At 35.9% G+C, this 12,807-nt stretch overlaps 1 pseudogene; it reads right to left on the bottom strand.

Moving 5' to 3' along the window:
- Positions 1-6,655: 6,655 nt before the first annotated feature.
- On the bottom strand, positions 6,656-8,449 carry LOC129008697 (NADH-ubiquinone oxidoreductase chain 5-like; annotated as a pseudogene).
- Between the last annotated feature and the right edge of the window lie 4,358 nt (positions 8,450-12,807).

Raw genomic sequence — 12,807 nt, 5'->3', positions numbered from 1 at the left:
CTTTTTGGCAGAATATTGCTCAATAAGTGAGTAAAAATTTGAAGATAAACACGGTTCATTGGCACATCATGGGTACAAGTAATGCTGTCTGTTGAGTAAAAAGTTAGGTTTGGGTTTTCTTATAAATGGTCAAGATATGTATTTTATTTGATCCAATGTCTGTTTAATTTATGTTTGTATTATTAAAAGCAGCATGGAAGTTAAGGAAAATGACAAGGTTTGGATCTGGACTTGTTTGCTGCTTGTCTGACATTTGACCTCAGTATTCAGCCTATCTCCTCAGTTTTTAAAGGGGGACAACAGTGTCTACATTAGCTGTAAAGATAATGTAAGAATATATATTATTTTGAACTAGCTGCTAGTTGTACTTGTTTTTTAACCATCCTAGTTACAGTGAAAATGAAGCATTGTCAACAAAATATATTTTATATAGTCAAACTTTAAGATGTCTAATCCTGGATTTGGAAACATGTACTTGAAATTCACCACAAACACGGAGTTCAACATGTCGAGGTTTTAAATCAGAAATAAGCATATGTTCAGTTGGTTTTTATGTCTTTTTTTCCTTTTTGAAAATTATATTTAGAGCATGTGTAGGTTTACAGAAAATTGAGCAGAAAAATACAGAGTTTCCATTCTCTCTCTCTCTCTCATTCTCTGTCTCTCTCACTCACTCTCTCCTCCCCAATTTCTCATATGATTAACATTTCACATTGGTATAGCCCATTTGTTACAATTGGCAAACAAATACTGATATATTATTTTAAACCAAAGTCTTCAGTGTATATTAAGGTCCATCTTTCTGTTATGCCAGTTTCTGGGTTTTGCCAAATGCATAATGCCATACTCATACACAATAGTTTGAATGTCCTAAAAGTCCCCTGTTTCACCTGTTTGTTCTTCTCCTCTTCACTCTCATGCTGTCCCTGGCATTACCTGATCTTTTAATTGTTTCCATGGTTTTCCCTTTTCCAGAATGTTTCTGATTGGAATCAAACACCATGTAACCTTTTCAGATTGGCTTATTTTACTAGACAATATGCACTCAAATTTCCCCCGTGTCTTTTTGTCATTTGATCACTCATTTTATTGCCAGACGATATTCCATTTCATTGACACACCACAGTTTATCCGTTACTAATTGAAGAATATCTTGGTCATTTCCAATTTTTGGCTATTCTGAATAAAGCTACTATAAATATTTGAGTGGAATATTTTGTGTGGATGTAAATTTTTGTGTGGATATAATTTTTTTCAATGGATTGAATGTTTGTATTCCCCCACCCCTCAACATTTATATGTTGAAATCTCACTCTCAATGTAATGTAATGACTTCAGGAGGTAATTTAGGTCATAAGAGTGGATGAATACCCTTATAAAAGAGACACCAGAAGCTCTCTAGCTCTCGTTCCACCACATGAGGATACAAGTCGGCAGCCTGCAATGCAGCCAAGGCTCCTCACCATGCTGCCATGCTGATCTCAGACATTCAGCCTTCAGAACTGTGAGAAATCAGTGTCATTATTTATAAGCCATTAAGTCTATGTTATTTTGTTATAGCCACCAGAACTGACTAAGACAGTTTTCAAACATTTAGGTAAAATCCTAGTAGCATGATTGCTGAATCATAAATTAAGATTATATTTAAATTTAGCTCTGTAAGAAGCTGCCCAATTGTCTTCCAAAGTTGCTATTGTTTTCCATTCCCATCAGCAATTAATGAAAATTCTTGTTGCTTCACATCCTTGTCAGTATTTGATGTTGTCTGTGTTTTGGATTTTAGTCCAAAACTAAATGTAATGATATCTCATTTTTTAATTTGAAATTCCCTGATGACATATAATATTGTGCTACTTTTCATATGCATATTCACTATTTGCCAGCCTTCATTGGTGAAGTGTCTGCTCAGATATTTTGCCCACGGGTTGAGTTGGATTTTATTTTATATCAAGCTGAAATGATCCATAAGTTCACATAGAATCTTATAGACCCAAGACTGCCCCATTTTAGACTCTGCTCATGTGATTCCCTGTTCTACAGCATCATTTCCACCTTTATTTTCCTGGCTTACTTCTCATCCAATATTTTGTTCGTGTTTTAACTCTGAAATCTTCTCTAAACTTTCTGGTTATGGGAATGGCCTTTCTTCCAGGGATCTTTAACCCACTGGGCATACCTAAAATTTAGAACTGAAATGGTGTTCTTAAAATTATCCTTTGAAAGTTGTTCTTCCTTTGCAGGAGTATGAGTTAGAAGGAGAGGGAGTGTATCTTACTTATCATTGACTCTCCAGAGCCTGGCACAATGCTATGTATAAGCTAGGAACTCCCTTCTGATTTACTGCATTGAACTTAACTCATTCTAAACCAAGTTAAAGAATATGCTGTCAACGTAAAATAATCTTGAGTTTTAAAGAATGATTTTCACCTCAGAGATTCTATATTTTTCCCCTTTTTATTTTACTTAAAATTAATTTCTGAGGCAAAGTATATTCTCCATTATGGAAATGGCTTAACCAAGGCAGATAAATGCAAGACAACCAGTCTTAGCAATCAATTCTTATCTACTGAGAGAAAAATGCCTCCTTAAAATGCAATATCTTCCCAATTCCTCCAAACTCTGAAGGACTATGTAGTCTATCATAGCTGGATCCCCAACTGCCATGTTCTCTTAAGGGTCAAGGAATAGGTCTTTATTTCTTGAATCATTTAACACTGAAATAGAAAAGTCATTGAAAAACGTATTAGGAGCAATGCTGAAAGGTTCTGTCATGTACTTCCTTTATTCTTTAACTTTGTGGAGAATACATAGAAGCCTATGTCTGTGGGTTTGTAAGTCAAGGCAAGAACTTGCTGGCACATACTGGCATTCTAAATTATACTAAATGTTTTCATCATTGAAAGGTAATATAATTTAAAATAACTCCCAAAGTACTAGTATGAATTTCCCACAAAACAATCTGATACAAGGATTTGTTTACAAGTAGTTCATTTGGAAGGAAATCTCAGAAAGTAGAAGTAAAGAAGCAGGACGGGTGAGAAAAAAATCCATTCTGTAACCAACGAATGGCAGTCTGTCAGGATCTCTGAGAAGTCCACAGAATTCTTCCTAGAATTGCCCATATGGCTGATGAGAGAATGCAGCTTTTAATTACTAGTGTGCTACTTCCATTTGTTGAAGGTGTTCTCTTGGGAATTTCAACTCTATAATTCTAGGCTTTGCTTGTATAGTAGCTTCTGGAAGTTCAGAGACATTCCTGGAGGAAACTGCAGAAAAAAGACTGCTATGTTGGGTGACAATCAAGATGAGCCTGAGTTTGCATGGACACATCCATGTCATTGGTAGATGAAGTCACATGGTGCCAGGAGATGTGATGCAGATACAATGGGTGTCTGATACAACATGCATTACTTTTTATCTTTATAGAAAGCAAATATGTTTTAAACACCTTCCAGGGAAAGGGGCATCTATTCTGTGGATTACCTTTTTGTTTAATCTTAGAAACTGAGGTTTAGAAAGGTTATGAGCTTAGAAGCCCAAGAATACAAAGTAGTAAAAGTAGAATTTGAACTGATGTGTGCTGACTATATGACCAATATATTTCCTACAACTAAAGGCTGCTTTTTAGAAAGCTAACAAGGATTTGAATTTCTACTGGTATTCTATTTGTAGAAATAAAAATAATGGGAAGAAACCATCTCTTCTCTTGAAATGTTTTATATATAAAAAACTCATCTAATATACATTAATCCAGTACTTATCATATGTGTAGCACTGTGTTTGGCACTGAGAAGACAATAATTGAAAGTTATTGGTTATTTACCTATAGAAGCTCAAAATACTTTTGAGTACACATGCAGAGAAACAGAGTATTACAGGATGTTCAAACAATGGCAAAGTTAGAGACATGCCGAGGGTGTTATGAGAATACATGGGAGGGACAAATGAATGTTTCCATGGGAAAGGTCTCATTTTTTCCATATTTTTGGAATCCAAGCTCATACTCTGTGGATCTCCTTGAGTTCCAGTGATGTAGCTCTGAGGCCTAGTTAGGCTTCAAATGCTTCCCAAACCTATAGTAAACAGAGTTTTTCTTATGGTTTGCCCTCTACTTAAATCTCATTCTTTTTCCTAAAGTGGCATTGCCTGCAGGTTTACTTAGTTTCTGAGTTGCTTTTGTCTCTCTACCCAAAGTAAAATTTCTCTGAAGAGAAGAATCATGTGTCACATGCACTGTATCTTCAGTGCCCAGCACAAGGCTCTCTGTCTTTTAAAAGTGCTTAATAAATAAACGGGATGAATGTAGCATGGTATATTAAAATGTGTTACTGAATTTACAACTATGTCCACACTTGTTAACTGAATTGCTGAAAGGAGGTAATATTCTAGTTAATTCCAACCAGAAAAATGTTTGAAATAAAGTAGAACCCTATTGTCATCATAAAGACAGTTTGGAAATCATGTTCACTTAAGCTTCTTGGAGGCAGAAACAGGTAGGAGGAGGTAGTTTTATTTTATAGAGGGGAAAAAAAAAAAAAGCCTAAAAATATGTCTTCTCTGTATTCTAATGCTATTTTTTTCAAGTGTTTGTAGTGATGCCGGTATATAAACAGACCTACTGCACTGACATTCATAGGAAAATATAGCACATCCAAATATGTATAGTACATAATACTTGACTATGACAGTGATAATAAATGATGATGCTATTGGTTTATGTATTTACTATACTTTACAGTTTAAATTTTATTTTTATCTTTATGGATTTAAGGGGTACAAGTGCATTTTTGTTACATGGATATATTGCATAGTGGTGATGTTTGGGCTTTTAGTGTGCCCATCACCTGAATAGTGTACATTGTACCCAATAGGTAATTTCTCATCCCTCACTCTCTTCCACCCCCAACCTTTTGTAGTCTTCAGTGTCTATTATTCCACTCTGTATGTTTATGTGTATACATTGTTTAACTCCCACTTACAAGTGACAACATGCAGTATTAGACTTTCTGTTTTTGAGTTATTTCACTTAGGATAATGGCCTCCAGTTTCATCTATGTTGTTAAAAAAGACATGATCTTATTCTTTTTTGTGGCTGAGTAGTATTTCAGGATATATTATATATTTATATATATATATATATATGGCAAAAATGGCAAAGGTATGTATATATATTATTATATAATATTTTATATTATAAGCTATATATATATAAAATGTAAGATTGCATATGCAAACAAAAAGTATCACCCTGGCTTAATGTGGGGTTGGATATTGAGAGGGTTGGCCAAAGTGTAATTATCTGGGTCACTTAGGAGTTCAGGCAAAGATAGTATTAGAGTTATTAGAAGGAGGAGGAGAACAATTAAACCTAGAATATCTTTGGTTGTATGGTAGGGGTGGAAAGTGATTTTGTTAAAGTCTGATGAAACCCCTGAAGTGTTGTTAGAACCTGTTTCATATGAGAATAAAAAGTGAACAGTTGCTAGAGCAGTAATGATGAAGGGTAAGATGAAATGGAAGGAGAAAAGTCATGTGAGGGTGCCTTTGTCAACTGAGAATCCGCCTCAGATTCATTGTACGAGGTCAGTTCCAATATATGGGATGGGTGAGGGTAGGTTTGTAATTACTGTAGCACCTCAGAATGATATTTGGCTTCACCGGAGCACATAGCCTATGAATGCTGTTACTATAGTTGTGAGGAGGAGGCTAATGTCAATATTTCCAGTTTCTAGTTATATAATTGACCCGTAATATAAGCCTCAGACAACGTGTAAGAAGAAGCAGATGAAAAATATTGAAGCACTGTTAGCATGAAAATAGTGGACTGTTCAGCCATAGTTTACATCTTGGCTGATGTGAGCAACTGAAGAGAAGGCAGTTGAGGTGTCTAATGTATAGTGAATGGCTAAAAATAACCTTGTGATGATCTGGAGAATAAGGCAGGCACCAAGAAGTGAGCCAAAGTTTCATCATGTAGAAATGTTAGATAGTGTGGGAAGATCAATGAATGAGTAGTTGATATTTTTTATTAGTGGGTGTGTTTTGTAGGTGTTGGTTATTAGTGTTCTTATAGTTGAAGTACAATGATAATTTTTCATGTCATTAGTCATGGTTATAGTCCATGTTGGAATAATGGCATATGCTTTATTTTTATTAAGTGTTCTTTTGATTATGGGATTTGTAGATTTTTCTTAGAAACCTTCTCCTATTTATGGGGGTTTAGGGCTAATTATTAGTGGGGCTGTGTTGTGGTATTGTGTTGAATTTTGGTGGGGCTTTTGTGGGGCTAATGGTCTTTTTAAATTTATTTGGGTGGTATGATGGTTGTCTTTGGTAATACTGCAGTGATGGCTATTGAGGAATACCTTGAACTAAGGGGTCAAGTATTGACATTTGAGGGGCTTTACTAATTAGGATTATTAATAGAGTGGTGTTGGTTAGGTGAATAGTTGAGTACAATGGGGTGGTGGTCACGATCGATTTAAATAGCATAGACAGTTGAATAATTTTTGAGGGTGAGGGGGCGGGGTTGTTGTGTGAGGATTCTGTGGGTGTGGCTGCCTTGTACAGTTCTGGGTTTTGATTAGTGGTAGTTGCTGGTTGATCATTATTTGTTAGTATTTATGTTGCAATTGAAATTACTCGGGGTAATAGATTAGATAATTAAGAGTAGGGTTATAAAGGATGGAATAAAAAAGAAAGTAGAGTTTAATTAGGCCTTTTTGAGTAGATATAGTGGTAATGGAGGCTGAGACTTGAGTTTGTGAAATGGTCTTTGGTATAGACTTTTCTAGTCGAATTAGGTCTAGTGAAGTGAAGCCAGATTTTGGCCTGTGAATGGGCTTGAGTAAGGGGTTCTATGGTGTATTGTGGCTAAGTAGAAACCTAGTATATTGGAGAAGTTGAATGTCTGTAATGGGTACTTTAGTTTAAGGTTATTAGTTATGAGATTAAGCTCTATGGCTAGTAAGAGGCCTGAGGTGGTCACATCTAGGGCTGTAAGCTTTAGGTGAAGCGGTATAGTTGTTTTGGGGGATGGAGCAGGAATAATACTGTTGGCGATGAGAAATCTGGAGAAGATACTGCCAATTGTTAGGCGCTTGAGTTAATCAGGAAGGGATTGTTTTCGTTAATAATAATCAGAGTTGTGAAGTGGGGTTGTCCTATTAGAGCGAAGAAAATAATACGGGCCCTATAGACAGCTGTTAAGGAGGTAGCAACAAGAGTAATAGAAAGGGATCAGGCATTGGTGTATGACGTGTTTGTGGTTTCAATAATAAGGTCTTTAGATTAAAAGCCTGTGAGGAAAGGCATACCTGTAAGTGCAAGGCTGCCAAAAATAAGGGAGGAGGAAGTGCCCGGTAAAGTCTTGAATAGCCTTCCTATTTTTCAGATATCTTGTTCATCATTGAGATTATGGATGATGGACCCTGAACATATAAATTATATAGCTTTAAAAAAGGCATGGGTACAGATGTGAAGGAATGCTAGGTGTGGCTCATTCATGCCAATTGTGACTATTATGAGGCCCAGCTGGCTTGAGGTGGAGAATGCTATGATTTTTTTTTGATATCATTTTGTGTTAGAGCGCAGATTGCTGTAAATGAGGTGGTAACAGCCCCTAGACATAATGTAAACATTTGAATTGATAGATTATTTTCTATAAAGGGTAGAAGCAGATGAACAGGAAAACTCCTGCTACAACTATAGTGCTGGAGTGGAGTAGGGCTGAGACCGGGGCTGGGCCTTCTATGGCTGATGGAAATCAGGGATGGAGGCTGAATTGAGCTGACTTTCCTGCTGCTGCTAAGAGAAGACTAATTAATGGAAGGGCATGGGGGGTAAGGCTTAGAATATATGCTTGTTGAAGCTCTCATGTGTTGGAGGATAAGAGGAATCATGCTATAGCTAAAATAAAGTCAATGTCGCCGATGCGGTTGTACAGAATTGCTTGGAAGGCTGCTGTATTAGCATCTGCTCGGCCGTATCATCAGCCAATTAGTAAGCAAGACATAATTCCTACACCTTCTCATCTGATAAAGAGTTGAAAGGGGTTGTTGCCAGTTACCAGAATTCGTATTGTGATGAGGAAAGTAAGTATCTGAAAAATTGATTAATATTAGCATCTGAGTTTATGTATCATACTGAGAATTCTACAATAGATCAGGTAACAAATACTGCTACTGGGATAAACATGGGGGAGAAGTAGTGTAGTTTGAAGCTTAGTGAGAGTTTAAGAGTTTGGATTGTCATTCAGTGTCAGTTTGAGATGACTTATTGGCCCGTACATATAAACATTGTTGTAGGGATGAGGCTAATGATGAATGTGCATGCGATAGATAATTTTCACATAATTTGGGTACGAACCGTTTTTGTAGAGGTTGGTTAAGATAGTAATAATCGGTAAGATTAAGGGGATCAGGGCTATTATGGAAGTGGAAAAATACATGTTTGTTACTTTTATTTGGAGTTACACCAATGTTTTTGCTTCCTAAGACCAATGGATACCTCTAATCCTTTAAAAGTTGAGAAAGCCATGTTGTTAGGCATGGGGGCGTGAGTTAGCAGTTCTTGCGTACTTTCTTGGTAGATAAGAAGTTGCAGGCTTCTATTATTAGGTTCACAATTTAATGTTTTGGTTAAACGATACCTACAGCATGCAAACTCCATAATAATTTTAGACCTTAAGGATAATAGGAAGATAGGTGCAAGATGTATAAGTATTAATATATTTTCTCATGTAAAGGAAAGTTTAATATTGTTAATATAATATGCAAGTGTCCCTTATTGTGTTGTGATTAGCCTACATAGGAAGTAAAGGGCTGTAATTAGTATATTAAGTCCTATAACCATAAAAGTGATGTTTGATCAGGAGAATGAAGCCATAGTCACAAAGATTTCTCCTACTAGATTAATGGTAGGGGGTAAGGCAAGGTTAGTGAGATTTGCTAAGAGTCATCAAGAGGCCATTAGTGGAAGCAGTGTTCGAAGGACTCAGGTAAGTAATATGATTCGGCTATGGACTCGTTTGTAGTTCGAATTTGCTAGGCAGAACAGTAAGGATGAAGTGAGTCCATGAGCAATTATAAGGGTGACTGCACCTGTAAAGCTTCAAGGGGTTTGAATGAGGATAGCCATGATAACAAGTGCTAAGTGGCTAACGCAGGAGTAAGCAATAAGTGATTTTAGATCGGCTTGTCGCAGACAAGTAGAGCTTGTTATAACTATCCCTCATAGGAATAGTATGAGGAAGAGGTAGGCTATATGTTCTGTTAGGGGGCTGAGGATAAGGGTAAGCTATATTATACTGCAGCCTCCTAGTTTTAGGAGTACTGCTGCAAGTACTACTGAGCCAGCAGTAGGAGCTTCTGTCTGGGCTTTGGGGAGTCATAAGTGAAGTCCGTATAGAGGTGTTTTTATGATAAAAGCCATAATACATGCTAATCCTATAAGGTTATTGGATTAGGAGACCAATAGCTCTTGGGTGGTAAGAATCATTACTAGCATATTTAGTGAACCTGAGGTATTTTGAGTATAAACAAGTGTAATAAGTAGAGGAAGGGACGCTACTAGTGTATAAAATAAGAAATAGGAGCTGGCATTGAGGCTTTCTGGTCGGTTACCTCAGCAGGTGATGATAATTAGGGTACGAATTAGTTTAGCTTCAAAGAGGATATAAAATATAATTAGTTCTGTGGCTGTGAATGCTATAATTTAAAAAATCTACATGGAAATCAATATAGAAATATAGAGCTTTTTTCGTGGGGGGTAATTCAATGGACAGGTGATATTGGCTTGCTAGGATTATAAGAGGTAGTAGTCAGGTTGTTAAGATTAGAAGGGGCGAGGTCACCTGGTCAGAAGAGAAGATTAATGAGAAGTCCGATGAGTTATTGTTGAATTGCATAAAAAATAGTAGGGTAATAAGACTGATGAGTAGGCTGTGGGTAGTCATGTTGATTCAGATTATAGAATCTTTAGAGAATGATGTCATTGGTAACAGTATACTTGTTGGAATAATGATTTTTAACACTGAAGTAAATTTAGATTTTATATGTAATCTAGACCATATGTATTGGAGATTGAAACTAGTAAGGCAAGGCCCACTGCGGCTTCACAGGCAGCAAATACTAGGAGAATGATGGGTATTATGGATGCTAGAGTGAAATGTATGTTTAAAGTTATAAGAGTATTTATGATAAATAATATTTATACATTTATTTATAAATTTATGATAGTATTATGCCTTCTAGGCATAATAGGGATTATATTAGGTGGCATCGATAGACTAATATTCCCAGCAGTGACATGGTGTATGCTAATATAATATTGATGTACATAGAAGGTACTTGGTAAAAATGGTCTATCATAATCTAATGAGTCAAAATCATTTATTTATTTTGACTTAAACTATTTACCAATTCAATTCAATCTGACCCTTTTAGGGTTCATTCATAAGTCAAGCCTAGGATTAAAACGGGAACTAGCAATAAGGGCTGTGCTGATTATTGTGTCAGGTTGTTTGTTTGACGGGCTCATGGCAAGGGTAGTAGCAGAGTGATTTCTAAGTCGAACAGGAGAAATATGATGGCTACTAGGAATAATTTTATGAGGAAGAGGAGGAGGGCAGAGGTTATTGAGTCAAATCCGCATTCATAGGTGCTTGATTTTTCCATATAAGTGTTAAGTTGTGGGAGTCAAAATGTAACTATTATTAGTAATAGGGCCAGTAAGGGGTCTATTACTAGGGCTAGTGTCAGGTTAATTACTCTCTTTTGGATATAATTGAAACTAATTGATTGGAAGTCAATGGTACGGTTTACACTAAAAGAGTAGGACCCTCATCAGTAGACAGAGATGTATAAATATAGTCATACTACATCTACGAAGTGCCAATATCAGGTGGCGGCTTCAAAGTCAAAGTGGTGGTTGGATGTAACGTGGAATTTTAATTGGCAGAGGAGGCAGAGGGCGACAAATGTTGATCCAATAATAACGTGAAGTCATGCATGTGTATGTGAAGTTATGTATGTGTGTGTGTATATATATATATATATATATATATATATATATATGTTTGGGTGTGTGTATATACACATGCCACATTTTCTTTATCCAGTTATCTGTTGATGAACTCTTAGGTTGATTTTATGATTTTGCTATTATGAATAACGATGTGATAAACGTATCAGTGCAGGTGTCTTCTTTATATAATTTACTTTCCTTTGCATAGATACCTAATAGTGGGATTGCAGGATTGAATAGTAGTTCTATTTTAGATCTTTGAGAAATCTCCATACTCTTTTCCATAGGGGTTGAACTAATTTACATTCTCACTAACAGTATATAAGCATTCCATTTTCTCTGCATCCTCACCAACATCTGTTATTTTTTGACCTTTTAATAATAGCCATTCTGACTGGTGGTTTGGATTTGCGTTTGTCTGATTAGTGATACTGAACATTTTTTCACGTTTGTTGGCTACTTGCATGTCTTCTTTTGAGAAATGCCTGTTCATGTCCTTTGCCTACTTTTTAATAGGGTTATTTGTGGGTTTTTTTTCTTTCTATTTGAGTTTCTTATAGATTCTGGATATTAGCCCTTTGTTGGATGCATATTTTGCATATATTTTCTCCCATTTTATAGGTTGTCTGTTTATTCTGTTATGATTTTTTAACTGTGTAGAACTTTTTGATTTAATTGTCTTATGTGTCTATTTTTGTTTTTGTTGCATTTGCTTTTGATGTCTTAGTCATAGATTCTTTCCCTAGGCCAATGTCCAGAAGAGTGTTTCCTAGGATTTCTTCTATGATTTTTATAGTTTTGGGTCTTACATTTAAGTCTTTAATCCATATTGAGTTAAATTTTTGTATATGGTGAGGTTTATGGGTCCAGTTTGATTCTTCTGCATATGGTTATCCAGTTTTTCTAGCACCATGTGTTGGATAGGGTGTCCTTTCTCCAGAGTAATATTATCCTTGAAATATAATTCTTATACCAGGTAAAATCTTACTTCCTGGTGTTGCTTTGGAACAATGTATAACCAGCAATCTGAATATTGAGAGAAGTGGGCTCTAACCATAAGATTGCCACTGGACAGCTGTGTAATAGACAGAATTTGTAACCTTTGGGTGTGAGTTCTTTCCTCATTGCTATTAAAGATTCAGTGATGTCTGCAGTATTTTCCACTTTAAAACAAAAAATATGATTAGGTTATTATCCTCTTTAAGGCTTTTTAATGTATCTAAATAACTCAGACAGAAAAGTAAATTAGTTTCTTTAGACTCTTGGAAATTGAATCAGTTATTTAATTAATAAATAGAATTTGAAAAAATGTACATGTTTTGAGAGAGAACATTCTGAGAATTTAAAAACGTTTAGCTGTTCCAACATAATACTAGAGAATATTTAGTCCCCCTGATGTACCTGGGGCTTAATCTATGCCTTGCATGCAGCAGGAGCCTAAGCTATAGAAAGAGATGTTTGCCTATCACCCATGGCCACTCTACTATTAGAATGATATAGGATCAAGCTATTCTCCTGCTCAGAATCCTTTGTTGGATCCTCTTGCCTAACAGCATTTTACAAACTGTGCTATACATTAGTCTGGTTAGACTTCCTTCCTTATGAAAATAAACCCATTTTTCCACATTCAGATAAGTTTGGGAAATGCTGTACTTGATACTTTCCCTTAGAGAGTCACAATACACACTAACTTAGAGGCTGTGAGAAGCCATGCAATTCAGGCACTTGTCTTGTCTTCCCCAAACTTCTTATTTTTCTTTCTTATTATTGGAAATCTGGTAA

This window comes from Pongo pygmaeus, chromosome 9 (genome assembly GCF_028885625.2).
Source record: "Pongo pygmaeus isolate AG05252 chromosome 9, NHGRI_mPonPyg2-v2.0_pri, whole genome shotgun sequence".
NCBI classification, from domain to species: domain Eukaryota; kingdom Metazoa; phylum Chordata; class Mammalia; order Primates; family Hominidae; genus Pongo; species Pongo pygmaeus.
This window is presented reverse-complemented; position numbering and strand designations above follow the sequence as displayed.